This window comes from Vulpes lagopus, chromosome 2, assembly GCF_018345385.1.
Source record: "Vulpes lagopus strain Blue_001 chromosome 2, ASM1834538v1, whole genome shotgun sequence".
NCBI lineage: Eukaryota > Metazoa > Chordata > Mammalia > Carnivora > Canidae > Vulpes > Vulpes lagopus.
In genome coordinates, this window is record NC_054825.1 from 18,902,567 (window position 1) to 18,908,489 (window position 5,923).

Consider the following 5,923-nt stretch of genomic DNA (forward strand, 5'->3'; position numbering starts at 1 on the left):
ATTCTTAGGGATATATTCAACAGAAATCCATATATCTGTTTATTAAAAGACGCATTTACAACTATTCATAGAAACTCAAAACTGGAAACAGTTCAAGTATCTATCAGTGGTAGAATGGTTAAGTAAATTGTGGTATATTCCCAGGATAAAATGCTATACAGCAATGCAAATCACCAACCTACAACTAAATGCAATACTATGAATCTCATTTGTAATTTGTGTATTCTCCATTCTCTTTGCATCCTCTACCTTTTTTTTTTTTTTTAGACTTTATTTTTTTTAGAGCAGTTTTAGGTTCATGAAATTGAGCGGAAAATAGCGTTACCCTATATATTCTCCCCCCTATACAGTCACACACACACACAACCTTTCCAAACATAAGTATACTGTACTACAATGGTACATTTATCACAACTGATCAACTAACATTGACACATCGTTATCACCAAAGTCCACAGTTTATACTAGGATTCACACTTCGTTGTATATTCTACAGATACAAATATATAATAACAGGTATCCCCTATCATAGTACCATTAGGAATAGTTTAACCCTCCTAAAAAATCCCATGCTCCTTCTAATTATCCCCACCAAGTCTTTGGCAACCACCCATCTTTTTACTGTCTCAATCGTTTTGCCTTTTCCAGAATGTGACACAGTTGGAATCACTTAATATACAGATTGACTTTTTCACTTAAAAATATGCATTTAGGTTTCCTCCATGTCTTTCATGTCTTTTCATGCCTTGCTAGCTTATTTATTTTTAGCACAGAGTATTTCATTATCTGGAAGTACCATGATTTACCCGTCCACCTACTGGAGGACATCTTAGTTGCTTCCAAATTTTGGCAATTATGAATAAACTCTCACAAATATCTGAGTGCTAGTTTTTGTGTGGCCATGTTTTCAACTCATTTGGTAAATACCTAGGAGCACAACTGAGAGTTTATGTCTACTTTTGCAAGAAACTGCCAAATGGTCTTCCAAAGTGTGCATACCATTTTGCATTTCTACTATTAATGACAGCTCCTATTGCTCCACATTCTCACATTTGTTATCAGGGTTTTGGATTCTAGTTATTCTAATAGGTGTGCAGTGGTATCTCACTGTTGTTTTATATTTACAATTCCGTAACAACGTATGATGTTTAGCATCTCTTCATATATTTATTTATCACCTGTTTATCTTAGGTGAGATGTGCTTAGATCTCTTGACCATTTTTTAATTGGGTTGGCTTTTTTATGTTGAATTTTGAGAGTTCTTTGTAAAAATTTTTTATAAGTCCTTTATCAGATAAGTCTTTCTTCCATTCAGTGGCTTAACTTCTCATTCTTTTGCCAATGTATTTCACAGGGCAGAATTTTTAAATGAAACCCTCCTTATTTCATAGATTATGACTTCAGTATTGTACCTAAAAGGTCAACACCAGATCCAAGGTCATCTAAACTATCTCCTGTATTATTGTCTATGTGTTTTTATAGTTTTGTATTTTACATTTAGGTATACGGTTCATTTTGAGTTAATTTTTTAGGAATGTTTAAGGTCTGGAATTTTTTTCTTTTCTTTTTTTTTTTGCTGCATACGACTATCTAGTTGCTCCAACACAATTTGTTAAAAAGGCTACCCTTTCTTCATTGCATTGTCTTTGCTCCTTTGTGAAAGATCAGTTGATTTGTGTGTCTGAGATCTCTCTTCTGTTCCATTGACTTGTCTATTCTTTCACCAAAACAGACTATCCTGATTACTGCAGCATTATTTAAGTCTCTAAATTAGGTAGTATTAATCCTCCACTTTGTCTTTCTCCTTCAATATTGTGTCAGGGATTCTGAGTCTTTTGCCTTTCCTTATAGATGTTAAAATGAGTTCATCAATATCCACAACATTTTCTGGAATTTTGATTGAGATTATGTTGAATCTATAGAGCAAGTTGAGGAAGAACTGACATCTTGACTGTTGATTGGTTTCTTATAATAGAATCTCTCTCCATTTTATTTAGTTATTGGTTTCTCTCACTAGAGATTTGTATTTTTCATCACGTAGATCTCATACATATTTTGTTAGATTTATACCAAAGTATTTAATTATTTGGATGCTAATGTTAAATATTATTTTTAATTTCAAATTCCTATTGCTCATTGCTAGTATATAGAAAAGCAATTGACTTTTGTATATGAACCTTGAATCCTCCAATCTTAATATAATCATTATCTAGGAGTTTTTTGTCAATTCTTTTGGATTTTTTACATAGATGATCAATCATGTCATCTATAAAGGTAGGTTTATTTCTTCCTTCCCAGTCTATATGACTTTTATTTCCTTATCTTCTGTTATTACATTAGCTATGAATCCTAGTATGTTTTAAAAAGAAGAAATGAGATATCCTGGCCTCTCAATAGAAAAGCTTCTACTTCCTATTTAGTATACTGTTAGCTGTAGGGTTTGTTTTTTGTAGATGTTCTTTATCAAGTTGAGGAAGTCACCCTCTATTCCTAGTTAGCTGAGATTTTTGCACGAATGAATGGTTTTTTCTTTTTTTAAAAAAAGATTTATTCATGAGAGACACTGAGACAGACAGACAGAGGCAGAGACACAGGCAGAGGGAGAAGCAGGCACCATGCAGGGAGCCCAACGTGGGACTTGATCCCAAGTCTCCAGGATCATGCCCTGGGCTGAAGGCGGCACTAAACTGCTGAGCCACCCCAGCTGCCAGGATGGGTTTTTTCAAATGGCTACTTTTCCACAACTTATATGATCATGTGATTCCTCTTTAATCTGTTCATATGATGGATTGTATTTATTTTAGAACAAATAGCCTTGTATATCTGGAATGAATCCTACTTGGTCATGTTGTATAGTTCTTCTTATAGATTTTTGGATTCAAATTGCTAATATTTTGCTGGGGATTTTTGCATCAATGTTTATGAGATATATTGGTCTGCAGTTTTCTTGTGATACCTTTGTGTGGTTTTGGTATTAAGGGGATGATGGACTCATAGAATGATTTACAAAGTATTCCCTCTGCTCCTATCTTTTGGAACAGATTGTAGATAATTGGTATCAAATCTTCCTTAAATGTTTGGTAGAATTCACCAGTGAAAAACATTTGTCCCTGGTGTTATTTTGGAAGGTTATTAATTAGTGATACAACTTTAATAGAATTAGGCCTGTTCACATGATTTCTTCTGAGTTTTGGCAGATTGTGTCTTTCGAGGAATTGGTGTATTTCATCTAGGTTATCAAATTTGTGGGTATAGAGTTGTTCACAATATCCCTTTATTATCCTTTTAATATCCATGGACACTATGATGATTGCCTCTTTTTTATTTTTGCTGTTTGTAATTTGTGTCTTTTTTTTTGCTAGTTAGCCTGGCTAGAGTCTCTTCAATTCTACTGATCTTTTCAAACCAGCTTTTGGTTTTTAAATTTTTTTCTTTTGATTTCTTGTTTTTTATTTCACTGATTTATACTCTAATTTTTTAATTTTTCTTCTACCTATTTTGGATTTAATTTGGCCTGCTTTCCCCCTATTTCCCTAAGTTGAAAGCTAGATTGATTTTAGATCTTTTCTCTAATATATGCATTCAATACTATACACTTCTCTCTAGACTACTGCTTTTACTATATCACACAAATTTTGATTAGTTTATTTTCATTTTATTTTGCTATTTTAGTTTTTATTGAAAGTACTCTCAATATTTAGAAATATATTTAATGTGCAGTATTTTTAAATTTTCTAGCTATCTTTGTTAGTGATTTGTAGCTTAATTCTACTGTAGTCTGAGAACATATTTGCATGCTTTCTTTTAAATTTGTTTATGTATATTTTATGGCCCATAATGTGGTCTATTTTTATTGGTCCATGTGAGCTTGAGAAAAACGTGCATTCTGCTGTTGAATGAAGTAGTCTATAGATGTCAATTACGTCCAGTTGGCTGGTGCTATTGAGTTCAACTACATTATGATTTTCTGACAGCTGAATCTTCCCATTAGAGATAAGGGAATATTGCAGTTTCCAACTATAATAGTGGATCCATCTATTTCTCCTTATTAATTTTTGCCTCACATATTTTGATGCTTTATTGTTAAGTATTTACACAATTATGTCTTATTACTTATAATTTTCCTTGCTCTGCAGTTTGCTTTGTCTGAAATATAGCTACTCCAGTTAGCATGATATATCTTTCTCCATCCTTTTGCTTTTAATCTACTTTATAAAGGGTTTCTTGTAGGCAACATATAGTTGGTCTTGTTTTATCTACTGTGAGTTTTAATTGGTACATTTAGACCATTAATGCTTAGTGATTACTGATATAGTTGGATTAATATGTAACTTCTGTTTGTTGTCGTTTTGTCTTCCACATTTTTTCTGCCTTCCGTGTCTGAATTGAACATTTTATAGGATTCCTGACATCTTCTCTCTTTTCTTAGCATATCAAGTGTAATTCTTGTTGTTAGTGGTTGCCCTGGAGTTTACAATATACATTTACAAATAATTCAAGTCCACTTTCAAATCACACATCACCTCATTGGTAGAGCAAGCACTTTGTTAAAGAGAATTTTCAATGCATCCCCCCATGTCTTATGACACTGTTGTGTCACTTATCCATAATCTATAATCATTAAATACACTGTTGCTATTATTTGGAACAAACTATTATCTTTAGACCAGTTAATTAGAAAGATGATTTTACGTTGTTTTTTAATGCTCTTCCTTATCGTACATTGCTACTGAACTACACCATTTCTCTTCTCTCTTAAAAACTTCTTTATGAAAAAAAAAAAAAAACTTCTTTATGCAATTCTGGTAAAACAGGCCTACTGGTGAAAATTCCTTAAATTTTAGTGTGGGTAAGAATGTAGTTCTCCCTTGAAAGAATTAACTTCACAAGGTACAGAACGCTAGGTTACTGGGGGCTCCCCACTCCCAACACTTAAAATACTTCTCTTCTTACATGGTTTCAAAAACAAGTCTTGTAATTCTTCTTGCTCCTCCATAATTGTTTTTACCTTCTGGTTTCAAGATTTATCTTTGACTTTTCTGCCATTTGAAAATGATATGCATAGGTATAGATTTGAGTGCATTTATTCTGCTTGATGTTCTCTGAGCTCCCTTGATCTATAGTTTTGCATCTGATACATGTGGGAAATTCCCAGTCATTATTGCTCAAATATTGTTCTCCTTCTAGTATTCCCATGACATGTATATCTTTCGTAGCTGCCTCATAGTTTCTTGGGTACTTTTTGTAGTTTTTCTTTCTTTTCATTTGGAAAGTTTCTACTGACCTTCAAGTTTACTGATTCCTTCAATTTGTGTCATCTGCTAATGAGCCCATCAAAGGCATTCTTCATTTGTGTTTTTATTTCCAGCATTTTAAAACTCATTCTTAGAATTTCCATCTCTTTGCCTACATTACTCCATTTCTGCATGTTATCCAACTTTTTCCATTTGAGCCCCTGGCATATTAATCAGTTAAATTCCTGGTCTGATGGTTCAAAACCCCTGTGATATCTGAGTCTGGTTCTGATGTTGGCTCTGTCTCTACAAAAAAATTTTTTTTCTCCTTTTGTTGAAAGTCAAACATGATGTATTGGGTAAAATAACTGTTACAAATAGGCCCTGGTGATGTTGTAATAAGATTTTGGGGGAAGGAAAGTGTTCTATAGTCCTGAGTAGGTCTTTTAGTGAGGCTGCACTCCTGGGCTGTGGTAAGGAAATAAATACTTCGTAGTCCTCTCTTTCCCCATCCCCATTTCAGTGGAATAGGAAGGCTATAGTTGGATATTTCTATTCCTTCACATGAATAGCTAGAGGAGCCTGTAGTTGGGTATTTTTCTTCCCCCATACCAGTTAGGCTCTGATAACACCTCACCAGGTTAGGCTCTGGTAAATAGTTTCTCTTGAGGGGAGGGCTTGTTAAGAAC